Below are 14,339 nucleotides of genomic sequence, written 5' to 3' on the forward strand. Positions count from 1 at the left end.
GTCGGACTGACCGACGCGACGGACAGACAGCCTAAGTCAAATTTCTCACCTTTAGTACCATCTTTGGTTATAAGCTTTCATTTGACACCTCATTTGTCATTCTACCTGGTATAATGACGGAGGAGTTATATTCGCGGTCGGACGGACCGACAGCCTAAGTCAAATGTCTCACCTTTAGTACCATCCTTGGATTATAAGCTTCTATTTGACACCTCATTTGTCATTCTACCTGGTATAATGACGGAGGAGCTATATTCGCGGTCGGTCGGACCGACGGACAGACAGCCTAAGTCAAATTTCTCACCTTTAGTACCATCCTTGGATTATAAGCTTTCATTTGACACCTCATTTGTCATTCTACCTGGTATAATGACGGAGGAGTTATATTTGCGGTCGGACAGACCGAAGGACAGAAAGTTTAAGTCAAATATCTCACCTTTAGTACCATCCTTGGATTATACGCTTTCATTTGACACCTCATTTGTCATTCTACCTGGTATAATGACGTAAGAGTTATATTCGCGGTCGGACAGACCGACGGACAGATAGTTTAGGTCAAATTTCTCACCTTTAGTACCATCCTTGGATTATAAGCTTTCACATTTTTTCAAAATTGGGTGAAAACAACTTGATGCCAGAATGATTTGTTGATGAAAATAATATATACATTCTCAAATTGCCTATTTTTCGTTGTGGATAATATTGTATTCAACAGTGATGCCAAATTTCTGATGCCAAAATGATTGATAATGAAAGTGGGATATACGTTTTCATGTATATAGCGGCAGCGACAAAACGGTAAAACACTGAACTAAATGTATATAATATTTTCACTGTGCCATCATTTTGAACTCAAACATTTTATGGAATAAACTTATATAAGTCAGTAAGGAATAAACAAAGAAAGCTGATATATTAAAGTAACATCAAGGAATCAAATCTCTAACTACAGAGTTGATTAGACTTCTGCTAACAAGTACAGGAAAAAAGTTATTAAGGTAGTGTAAAGTGGCATCGATATACAGATGCCACTTTGCAAGACGATGCCAAATTGATGGTAAATGCATAATGTATCGATGCCAAATTGATAGTAGGATTTATATATATATATATATATATATATATATATATATATATATATATATATATTATTATATATATTATTAAATCATCAGACACCCGGTTTAGAGTAACGCTGTTTTTAGATGTAGATGGCCTTCCTGATCCTTTTGAAACTGTTTTGTATTTCTCAAGATAATGCAAAACAATTTGTCTTCTGTAATTTAGCTGACTTATTGGTGGTTTGCTTCTGCATTTTCGCCTAATAGACCATGCATTTACTACACTTGTGTCCAGCAACCAAGTAAAAATGGGCCACCACCACTTTTTCCTTCTGAAGGATATACGATATCTTGAAATATTTTCATCCATCAGGTCGGTTCCTCCCATAAAGCGGTTGTATTCGGTTATAAGCGTTGGACGCGATACCTGTATAATTTTTTTTCCTTCTGAGAGAATCTTTTCACTAAACAAGTGGGATTTACTCCATGACAGGTAGAGGCTACGCTAACAACATTATTATCCAGCCACTTCACAACAATGATTTCATCTTCTTTATCAATAGCTGATACGTAATCACCCCTTTTCTGAGAATTAGATTTAGATAACATATTTTTCGCAGGTAAAGAACAGCTTTTCGGGATACGGTTGTCACGGATTCTTCCCGTTCCATCAAAGCCGCGTTGTTTCAGGTAATGTAAAATATTGAAACCAGTAAAAAGGTTATCAAAATAAAATCGAAATGGAAGTTTGGGCACATTAGGGGAAAAGTCGTCAATCATGTTGATAAGAGGTGCTGCACATTTCACGAATCCATTTTCATAGAAAGTATTTCCCCTAGGATTGTTCCCTTGGTATACATCGAAATTTACAAGATACCCCGACACAGCATTCAAACACCATACATTGTAGCCGAATCGGATTGGTTTTCCTCGTATGAATTGTTCGCTGGGATGTCTTCCAAAATATTTTACCATGGATTCATCAAAATTTAGGTGTTGTTCAGGAACAAAATTTTTAATAAAATTTGCTCGTAGTTTATCCATGAGAGGTCGTAATTTCCACATTTTGTCATTATTATTAGGTTTCGTGTTATCAGCACAGTGTAGATATTTTAGAATCTGCCTAAACCGATCTCTTCGCATGGCATCTGACACAATGGATACGTACAAGTCCTTTTCTGTACTCCAGTACATGTCTTTTCCAGGCAATTCATAATAACCACTTAGAATCATGATGGCGATGGCGCATTTCATCTCCCCAGAAGTGATTTTAGTATCTCAATGATTTAAAAAGATAGCATATTTTATAGACTGCTCAAAAAGTAAGTCAACAGCTTTTTTATCAATAAACTGCTCAAAAATTTCTACATCTGTTAGATTTTCAAATCTGGAGTAATCAGGTTCGGGAAAAGCTTTTTTATTTGGAATTATATCTTCTTTATCCAAGTGATTTTTTCCTGTCCTGGTCTGGTATACGGACCTTCATTATCTTGAACAGGCTCGTCTGGCTCTTCATTTATAGCTTGGTTCACTCTTAGTTCTGCTCCAGCTAATAATTGTTGACCACTAAGATTATCGACTAAACCCCCCTCCTCTTCGTCGCCTGAATCTTCATCGGTCAAAACGTTTGCCTCTGGAGGTTCTATAAATATATCTTGAACATCTAAGTCATCTACATACACCATTTCCAGAGCTTCTTCCAAGGTAAAACCTCTCCTGGAAAAAAATCACGCAATCTTTTAATTGACTCCCATAAACAGCTAGCGTTACCATATGGTAACAGGCGAAAAAAACGAACCTAACTAATTATTTGAAAATAAACTAGCACACATTATTATTGGCCATCCTATAAAGTACACTTTTACCTATAATTTGTACGTATTATAAACAAATAAAAGTAAACGGAGGAGTTTGAAAGTTACTTACTGTAATCGAAGGTCGCCATAATCCATGATTTGCAAACAAAGTCGTTTTTAACGATCGCTCGATACGCACAACAAGCCGCTGCGAACGTCGAATTAGTACTAACGAGTAGCGACACGTATGTAGTAAGGACACAGCATAATAAACGAAACTAGCAAGGACACTCCCTGATGCCGCCTTTGAAGTTGAAAAGTACAGGGTCGCCATTTTTCGCGTAGTACATCCAATGGTGATGTGATGTGTTGGTTCATCAGTGTTGCCGATGTCACCAACTTTATTACCCGTAAGAGATTATTTTTGAATAATTTCTGGAATTTATGCAAAAGATTAACAATACAATCGCCATTTATCGTCAATATTTTGTGTTATGTCCCAATTATTGATATAATTCCCACAGGCATACGTATAAAATTATGTTAAAAAATATGAATGTCATAAAAGTTAAGTAAATCTGATAATTATGTACAAATCGGCAACACTGTCGGTTTTCTCCATTGTCTGGTACTACGCACAAAATGGCCGACGATCTGCGCAGTAATAGTGCGCGAACTTTTCCCGCCTACTAGTGTGTCACTGCTGTTGCGTTTTCTATGCTCTGGTAAGGGTCCCCTCTCGCAGAGTTCAAATTTCTAACTTCAAAAATATATGGCGGCGCTTGATGTACAACCTTGTGAGCGTTACCGTATGGTAACGCTAGCTGTTGAAGGGTTAAAACTGCTTCTTTTCGATTGCAAAAGAACACAACTTTAGCTACAAATTTCACTCAATGCTGTCTTCGTAAAAGCATTTCCCGTGACGAGACGTGATGAATATCTTTTTTTAAACAAGTAATTATAGTACGCAATATTGTAAATATAAAATACAGAGTAAGTAAGGACCCTCTAATAATGTTCTACGTCGATATAGAACCTAATCAAAATAATAAAAAAATATATGAAATTCAATTTATAAACAACGCGAAAATAGTTATCGAGTCACCGTATAAAAAGAATAATATTGTCCAGTGTACTAGATGCCAATTGTATGGATACTCTAAGACATACTGCAATAGACCTTCAATCACTGTGTCAAATGTGGAGGCAACCATATGTCAGCCGATTGTAAAAAAACCTAGGGATACACCTGCCATATGCGCTCTCTGCAATGGAGCACACACACCGCAAACTACAAAGGATGCACGGTATATAATGAGTTAATTAGCAGTAGAAACAGGGCAACAGGAGTATTATCGAACACTGCAGCGAACAATCAATTGCAATATACGAGTAACAGAAATAATGTATAGAATAATACGAACTTAAGCAATCCAAATCACGCTACTTACACACAAACAACAGGTGGAACAAATGTGAATAATGTACATAACAATACGACCTCATACAACCAAAATCACGCAACTTACGCTTAAATAACAAGTGGAACACAATGTAAGCAATACAAACAACAACATTGGAGAGATGATGAAGAGTTTCCTTAACGAATTCAAAGCTATGTTTTCACAACTAATAAATCAAAATAGCGTGATCTTAAACATGCTTTCCACAGTAATAAATAAATTCAGTAATGGAAATTAAGTCACTACAAATTGCACAATGAAATGCCAATGGCCTAGGAAACCATAAGACAGAAGGTATTAACTTTCTTCAACATAACAAAATTGATGTTCTACTCGTATCCGAAACCCACTTCACTGACAGAACGATGTTCAAGATCGCTCATTATTCTATTTACAACACCAAGCATCCTGATGGCACAGCACACGGTGGCGCTGCTATTATTGTACAGAACACCATACCACACTATGAGGAAACAATGTATCAGCCGGAAAAAATACAAGCTGCAGTAATCTGTATCAGTTCTCAACCATGGTCCTTTGACATTGCGGCAATGTACAGCCCTCCAAGGCATAATATCACCACAGCAGAATATGAAGACTTCTTTAACCTTCCGATGACCAATCTTTTTTTGTTACACGGATGACCAAGGGGGGTAAAAAATGACCCCATGTCAAAAATGCCAAAAATGACAATTCACAAAAAAATGAAGTTTTTTTATGGCATGGACTTTATGTCATTCAGCCAGTCACAACAATGAGTATTAGTTCATATGTAGTGTGTATGTTGAGTAAGTGTCTTGTTACTTTGCAAAGTCGACGTCATTAGCGTAAAACTATATAGACGGTATTTCACTAAACGTCAACTTCAGGATATCTTTTTTATTCGTAAAATATAGGGAATTTTTTTATTTCAAAATATGAGGATATCTAGATTATTAAAGTCAAATAAAAAAATAATGAGTTGAAGATTGAAAATACTTTTGAATTTATTAAAGAAAAACATACGCTGGGGTCCAAATTTCCCCCGCTTGGTCATCCGAAGGTTAAACATCTATCAAAAAAATTCTTAATTGGAGGTGACTGGAATGCCAAACATACAGACTGGGGGGTCGAGACTATGTACGACAAAGGGAAAAAATCTCAGACAAGCCATAGCTAACACAAACAGCTCTTACTTAAATACAGGGCAACCCACCTACTGGCCAACAGTTCCAAACAAAATCCCAGATCTACTAGACTTCTCTATCCTCCATAGCATGGCCTTAAATTATTTTGACATACAAGCATCCTGGGATCTGTCCACTGACCATACCCTCATAATTGTCACACTATCTACGCAAATTATAAAACGGCCGAATATCCCTAAGTTGACAACATCAAAGACCAACTGGAATGTATTCGAGTCTTACATAAATGAAAATATAAATTTAAATATAAGATTAAAACAACCAGATGATATCGATAATGCTATGCTTCTTTTAACCCAAACTCTACATACAGCTACTGAAATAGCAACACCCCCTCAGAATGACAAAGAACCAATTGACATCAACAAACCCGTTTATATAAAACGTCTTGTTGCACAAAAAATAAGAGCCAGGCGCATATGGCAAAGAAGTCGCAATTCTATAGATAAACATGAATACAATAGATTAACACGGCAACTTAAAACTGCTCTACAAGACGCCAGGAATGATACATTTGAACTATTCATTAACAGCCTATCAAAAGAAGACCACAGCATCTGGAAAGCAACGAAATCATTCAAGAGGCCTACACAACACATGCCACCTCTAAGGAAAGCCGATGGAAGCTGGGGAAAAACTGAACAACAAAAGGCATAAATCTTTGCTGAACATCTCTCATACGTTTTTAGAGCATCTGAACTTAATAACAATAATAACGAAGAACAAGTTAAAAACTTCTTAGATACTCCATGCCCAATGATGCTATCAATCAAATGCTTTACTCCTAATAATGTGAAAGAAAAAATTTCTAGATGCAATAACTACAAAGCACCAGGCTTCGACATGATCACCGGGCTAATATTAAAAAAATTACCCAGAAAAGCAATTGTCCTACTAACAATGGTATAATAATAGTATCATAAGATTAACCTGCAACCCGATTAACGGGAAGTTTGCACAAATAATAGTTAGGATTAGTAAACCAAATAAACCACCAAATATTACTACCTCATATAGACCAATCAGCTTACTTCCAATAATGTCAAAAATCTTAGAAAGACTTCTGCTTCAAAGAATCTCAGAAGACATCGAAATTGATTCAGTGATCCCACCACACCAGTTTGGTTTCCGCGAAGCCTATTCAACTCTACAACAATGTCATAGGATTGTTAAAAACATTAATGTATGCCTCGAAGAAAAAAAAAATGTGCTGCTGCCTTCCTGGATATAGAACAAGCCTTCGACGGTGTTTGGCATGACGGCCTCCTGTATAAACTTAAGTCATCTTTTCCCACTCCTCACTATCTACTCTTAAAATCATACCTCACAGAACGTCACTTTCAAGTCAGATTCCTTACAGAAACCTCTCATTATTATCCCATAAAATCCGGTGTCCCTCAAGGAAGTGTCCTGGGTCCCCTCCTGTACCTCATATACACTGCTGATATCCCAACAACAAATACGACCACAGTAGCCATGTTCGCAGATGACACCGCCATAATATCCATCGATGATGACCCCCCAAGTAGCATCAGGAAACCTTCAAATACACCTGAATCTACTACAAGACTGGATGAATAGATGGAAAATCAACGTTAACCATACTAAGTCTAATCAAATTACATTCACCAACAGGAACACCGTATGTCCGAGAATCACACTGAACAACATATTACTACCAGTAAAAACAGAAATCAAATACTTAGGAATGACACTTGACCAAAAGCGCACTTGGAAAGCACCCATCTTGTGAAACCTCTATACTCTGGGTATAGAGATTTTTGAAGAGAAGAACTGACAAAAGATGGGGAAAAATAGATGAGCAGAGATTTAAGACGACAAGAAGAGGGGCTTAGCTCAGGAAAAAAAAATTAAAAGGGCAGAGAGACACTAAATCTCAAGTGAGTATTCGGGCTAGCTTCAATACACCGAATATTGGCTTTGGAGATAGGAGAAGAAAATTTGGTAATGAAATGATAGCAACTAGGAAGAAAATGAGACCTGCAAACACAAAATGGAAGAAAAATAGATAAGAAAGCTAGAGATAAACTAATATCGAGATACAACAAAGAAAGAAGAAGAACAAAGGGCGCCAACTCGAACGAACAACTCGGCTCTCAGAACCAAGAAGTTGGACAGGTTCGAGATTTTGAAGTAACGAACAACAGGAACTCTATGACACTGGTTACAACCACCTGAAATACAAAATACTAAATACTGATCTTGTCTTGCTATGTCATATACTGGTAATACAGACTGAAATAAAACACCAACCTTAATACATACAAATATATTAATAATAAATGTTAAATATTAACAATTTACATATAACGCAACGTAATAACAGTGATAGTGGTTGGGGAAAAATCAAATAAGACCGCAAAGGCCACTTAACAAGCAATTATCCACTATCACTGGCCAAGCAAAGGTATTAAAATCAAAATCCAAATCAAAAGTCCGTCAGAATAGCACTAAGTCCTTACAACTAAAAAGTTAGTAATTATTTCCTAAATTGAACTAGCCTAGAGTGAGATAGGTACACTACAATAACAGCTAGGTTGCAAAAAAAATGTATCTCACCTAGCAAAATTAGTTATATAAATGAGTGGGTCAGTGACTCTATATACAATGTAAAAACCTACAAGACATATTCCCTATTTTAAAACCTCGACAAAATTTTACCCCCGATTCCCTATTAAATTTTAAGATACAATGATTTATAGTTATTATTAAAAAGGAAGACCTGATTTGATTTATTTAAGCAAATTACTAATTATATAGAACCAAAGAAAGAAAAACAACGACCTAAAACCTATCTATCACGAAAATATGTACCACTTAGTTCACCTATTTGTATATATACAATTAGTTTACAGAGTAACAAATCTAGATTACCTAAAGTAAATAATTAAAATAAATAAGAACTTATCTTGTACAACAGCCGATGGTTAAAAAAAATGAAAGTCCTTAGGAAAAATCCTTTTGGCACAACAAAGCTAGTTGGCTGCTGTGGTGGGTAAGTCTTATTGGAGAATCCTGGATGTTGTCAACTCAGATAGTGGTTTTCTTCAACAAAAACAGCACACTCTATGAGTGAACCATGACAAAGTTGCTAATAATATTGCTGGTATATACTTCACGTGAGGTAAGGTAACTAAATGATTAAACCACTAATTGACTGTGGCTAAGTTACTGAATGAGGATGTAACGGAATCTAAAATAAAGTTTATCAAGTTTAATTATATTCTTAATAACAGTATGTATACAGTACAAGTTCACTGCACTGGGATCCAAAACAAAAAACTCAGGTTAGGTATGTTTCATGTCAAAATTTATGAAGTTACTTCAATGTAGACATGACAGACTTGCGCGAAGCATGAACATGCGCAGAGTGCAGAAGGCTGTAGAATACTTATGGAAAATTTTTTTATATAAAAAAAACGGCAAAAAGCCTAATGGTAGCACATGAAGTAAATTGAAATTTAAATGTAACAATAAAACTTATGACCTTGAATGACTGTTCCTTTGCAAATGGGAATGAATATCATTATTATAATATGGATTATATATAATTGTATGTGGTAAATCAATCTAACGAAATACCTGACTACAATGATGCATGGAATATTACAAGGAAGAAATGTGAGATATAATATAAATGCATTATGTACTTACTGAAACAGCGGACACGTCGCGTTGCGGGAAATATAATTAAAAAATTAACATGAAGTAAAACTCCCTAGTGTAGTTGGTATATTTAATAAAAATTATAAAAATTTTTTTTAAAAATCCAAACGGATTACGTTCAAAACGTTTTCGGACTTATCAGTCCATCATCAGTGAACCTAAAAGTAAGTAATCTCACTTAGTAAAATTGAAAAGGGTGAAATTTTGAATGTTAAAAATTGAAAAGTGTGGTTACGATTACTTACTCTCTGTCCTTGCTAAATAGCCACAATGCCAAACACTGGTCAAGATGTATGTTCTAACTACATGGTGAAATCTGATCTACAATTTGGCTTACATTGGAGTATGTAAGCCAAATTGTAGATCAGATTTCACCATGTAGTTAGAACATACATCTTGACCAGTGTTTGGCATTGTGGCTATTTAGCAAGGACAGAGAGTAAGTAATCGTAACCACACTTTTCAATTTTTAACATTCAAAATTTCACCCTTTTCAATTTTACTAAGTGAGATTACTTACTTTTAGGTTCACTGATGATGGACTGATAAGTCCGAAAACGTTTTGAACGTAATCCGTTTGGATTTTTAAAAAAAATTTTTATAATTTTTATTAAATATACCAACTACACTAGGGAGTTTTACTTCATGTTAATTTTTTAATTATATTTCCCGCAACGCGACGTGTCCGCTGTTTCAGTAAGTACATAATGCATTTATATTATATCTCACATTTCTTCCTTGTAATATTCCATGCATCATTGTAGTCAGGTATTTCGTTAGATTGATTTACCACATACAATTATATATAATCCATATTATAATAATGATATTCATTCCCATTTGCAAAGGAACAGTCATTCAAGGTCATAAGTTTTATTGTTACATTTAAATTTCAATTTACTTCATGTGCTACCATTAGGCTTTTTGCCGTTTTTTTTATATAAAAAAATTTTCCATAAGTATTCTACAGCCTTCTGCACTCTGCGCATGTTCATGCTTCGCGCAAGTCTGTCATGTCTACATTGAAGTAACTTCATAAATTTTGACATGAAACATACCTAACCTGAGTTTTTTGTTTTGGATCCCAGTGCAGTGAACTTGTACTGTATACATACTGTTATTAAGAATATAATTAAACTTGATAAACTTTATTTTAGATTCCGTTACATCCTCATTCAGTAACTTAGCCACAGTCAATTAGTGGTTTAATCATTTAGTTACCTTACCTCACGTGAAGTATATACCAGCAATATTATTAGCAACTTTGTCATGGTTCACTCATAGAGTGTGCTGTTTTTGTTGAAGAAAACCACTATCTGAGTTGACAACATCCAGGATTCTCCAATAAGACTTACCCACCACAGCAGCCAACTAGCTTTGTTGTGCCAAAAGGATTTTTCCTAAGGACTTTCATTTTTTTTAACCATCGGCTGTTGTACAAGATAAGTTCTTATTTATTTTAATTATTTACTTTAGGTAATCTAGATTTGTTACTCTGTAAACTAATTGTATATATACAAATAGGTGAACTAAGTGGTACATATTTTCGTGATAGATAGGTTTTAGGTCGTTGTTTTTCTTTCTTTGGTTCTATATAATTAGTAATTTGCTTAAATAAATCAAATCAGGTCTTCCTTTTTAATAATAACTATAAATCATTGTATCTTAAAATTTAATAGGGAATCGGGGGTAAAATTTTGTCGAGGTTTTAAAATAGGGAATATGTCTTGTAGGTTTTTACATTGTATATAGAGTCACTGACCCACTCATTTATATAACTAATTTTGCTAGGTGAGATACATTTTTTTTGCAACCTAGCTGTTATTGTAGTGTACCTATCTCACTCTAGGCTAGTTCAATTTAGGAAATAATTACTAACTTTTTAGTTGTAAGGACTTAGTGCTATTCTGACGGACTTTTGATTTGGATTTTGATTTTAATACCTTTGCTTGGCCAGTGATAGTGGATAATTGCTTGTTAAGTGGCCTTTGCGGTCTTATTTGATTTTTCCCCAACCACTATCACTGTTATTACGTTGCGTTATATGTAAATTGTTAATATTTAACATTTATTATTAATATATTTGTATGTATTAAGGTTGGTGTTTTATTTCAGTCTGTATTACCAGTATATGACATAGCAAGACAAGATCAGTATTTAGTATTTTGTATTTCAGGTGGTTGTAACCAGTGTCATAGAGTTCCTGTTGTTCGTTACTTCAAAATCTCGAACCTGTCCAACTTCTTGGTTCTGAGAGCCGAGTTGTTCGTTCGAGTTGGCGCCCTTTGTTCTTCTTCTTTCTTTGTTGTATCTCGATATTAGTTTATCTCTAGCTTTCTTATCTATTTTTCTTCCATTTTGTGTTTGCAGGTCTCATTTTCTTCCTAGTTGCTATCATTTCATTACCAAATTTTCTTCTCCTATCTCCAAAGCCAATATTCGGTGTATTGAAGCTAGCCCGAATACTCACTTGAGATTTAGTGTCTCTCTGCCCTTTTAATTTTTTTTTCCTGAGCTAAGCCCCTCTTCTTGTCGTCTTAAATCTCTGCTCATCTATTTTTCCCCATCTTTTGTCAGTTCTTCTCTTCAAAAATCTCTATACCCAGAGTATAGAGGTTTCACAAGATGGGTGCTTTCCAAGTGCGCTTTTGGTCAAGTGTCATTCCTAAGTATTTGATTTCTGTTTTTACTGGTAGTAATATGTTGTTCAGTGTGATTCTCGGACATACGGTGTTCCTGTTGGTGAATGTAATTTGATTAGACTTAGTATGGTTAACGTTGATTTTCCATCTATTCATCCAGTCTTGTAGTAGATTCAGGTGTATTTGAAGGTTTCCTGATGCTACTTGGGGGGTCATCATCGATGGATATTATGGCGGTGTCATCTGCGAACATGGCTACTGTGGTCGTATTTGTTGTTGGGATATCAGCAGTGTATATGAGGTACAGGAGGGGACCCAGGACACTTCCTTGAGGGACACCGGATTTTATGGGATAATAATGAGAGGTTTCTGTAAGGAATCTGACTTGAAAGTGACGTTCTGTGAGGTATGATTTTAAGAGTAGATAGTGAGGAGTGGGAAAAGATGACTTAAGTTTATACAGGAGGCCGTCATGCCAAACACCGTCGAAGGCTTGTTCTATATCCAGGAAGGCAGCAGCACATTTTTTTTTTCTTCGAGGCATACATTAATGTTTTTAACAATCCTATGACATTGTTGTAGAGTTGAATAGGCTTCGCGGAAACCAAACTGGTGTGGTGGGATCACTGAATCAATTTCGATGTCTTCTGAGATTCTTTGAAGCAGAAGTCTTTCTAAGATTTTTGACATTATTGGAAGTAAGCTGATTGGTCTATATGAGGTAGTAATATTTGGTGGTTTATTTGGTTTACTAATCCTAACTATTATTTGTGCAAACTTCCCGTTAATCGGGTTGCAGGTTAATCTTATGATACTATTATTATACCATTGTTAGTAGGACAATTGCTTTTCTGGGTAATTTTTTTAATATTAGCCCGGTGATCATGTCGAAGCCTGGTGCTTTGTAGTTATTGCATCTAGAAATTTTTTCTTTCACATTATTAGGAGTAAAGCATTTGATTGATAGCATCATTGGGCATGGAGTATCTAAGAAGTTTTTAACTTGTTCTTCGTTATTATTGTTATTAAGTTCAGATGCTCTAAAAACGTATGAGAGATGTTCAGCAAAGATTTATGCCTTTTGTTGTTCAGTTTTTCCCCAGCTTCCATCGGCTTTCCTTAGAGGTGGCATGTGTTGTGTAGGCCTCTTGAATGATTTCGTTGCTTTCCAGATGCTGTGGTCTTCTTTTGATAGGCTGTTAATGAATAGTTCAAATGTATCATTCCTGGCGTCTTGTAGAGCAGTTTTAAGTTGCCGTGTTAATCTATTGTATTCATGTTTATCTATAGAATTGCGACTTCTTTGCCATATGCGCCTGGCTCTTATTTTTTGTGCAACAAGACGTTTTATATAAACGGGTTTGTTGATGTCAATTGGTTCTTTGTCATTCTGAGGGGGTGTTGCTATTTCAGTAGCTGTATGTAGAGTTTGGGTTAAAAGAAGCATAGCATTATCGATATCATCTGGTTGTTTTAATCTTATATTTAAATTTATATTTTCATTTATGTAAGACTCGAATACATTCCAGTTGGTCTTTGATGTTGTCAACTTAGGGATATTCGGCCGTTTTATAATTTGCGTAGATAGTGTGACAATTATGAGGGTATGGTCAGTGGACAGATCCCAGGATGCTTGTATGTCAAAATAATTTAAGGCCATGCTATGGAGGATAGAGAAGTCTAGTAGATCTGGGATTTTGTTTGGAACTGTTGGCCAGTAGGTGGGTTGCCCTGTATTTAAGTAAGAGCTGTTTGTGTTAGCTATGGCTTGTCTGAGATTTTTTCCCTTTGTCGTACATAGTTTCGACCCCCCAGTCTGTATGTTTGGCATTCCAGTCACCTCCAATTAAGAATTTTTTTGATAGATGTTTAACCTTCGGATGACCAAGCGGGGGAAATTTGGACCCCAGCGTATGTTTTTCTTTAATAAATTCAAAAGCATTGGAGTATGTAAGCCAAATTGTAGATCAGATTTCACCATGTAGTTAGAACATACATCTTGACCAGTGTTTGGCATTGTGGCTATTTAGCAAGGACAGAGAGTAAGTAATCGTAACCACACTTTTCAATTTTTAACATTCAAAATTTCACCCTTTTCAATTTTACTAAGTGAGATTACTTACTTTTAGGTTCACTGATGATGGACTGATAAGTCCGAAAACGTTTTGAACGTAATCCGTTTGGATTTTTAAAAAAAATTTTTATAATTTTTATTAAATATACCAACTACACTAGGGAGTTTTACTTCATGTTAATTTTTTAATTATATTTCCCGCAACGCGACGTGTCCGCTGTTTCAGTAAGTACATAATGCATTTATATTATATCTCACATTTCTTCCTTGTAATATTCCATGCATCATTGTAGTCAGGTATTTCGTTAGATTGATTTACCACATACAATTATATATAATCCATATTATAATAATGATATTCATTCCCATTTGCAAAGGAACAGTCATTCAAGGTCATAAGTTTTATTGTTACATTTAAATTTCAATTTA

General features: G+C 35.3%; 1 protein-coding gene and 1 long non-coding RNA gene across 6 annotated transcripts in view; both read left to right on the plus strand.

Annotated features, from left to right (window-relative positions):
• LOC126882021 (myrosinase 1-like) overlaps positions 1-14,339 on the plus strand; it is a 247,134-nt gene that overhangs the window by 190,087 nt on the left and 42,708 nt on the right. The window lies entirely within an intron of this gene.
• LOC114336056 (uncharacterized) overlaps positions 1-14,339 on the plus strand; it is an 80,779-nt gene that overhangs the window by 65,244 nt on the left and 1,196 nt on the right. Inside the window, exons 3-4 of one of the 5 annotated variants that reach the window (XR_007697088.1) lie at positions 9,721-9,890; positions 10,352-11,199. The exons of 1 other annotated variant lie outside the window; for it this stretch is intronic. This is a non-coding gene — a long non-coding RNA (uncharacterized LOC114336056). Of the gene's footprint in view, positions 1-9,720; positions 9,891-10,351; positions 11,200-13,965; positions 14,136-14,339 lie in introns of those variants that run through there. 3 more of the 5 variants (XR_007697093.1, XR_007697091.1, XR_007697094.1) reach the window with 3 other exon arrangements.

Source organism: Diabrotica virgifera, chromosome 1 (assembly GCF_917563875.1).
Source record: "Diabrotica virgifera virgifera chromosome 1, PGI_DIABVI_V3a".
Taxonomy (NCBI): Eukaryota; Metazoa; Arthropoda; class Insecta; order Coleoptera; family Chrysomelidae; genus Diabrotica; species Diabrotica virgifera.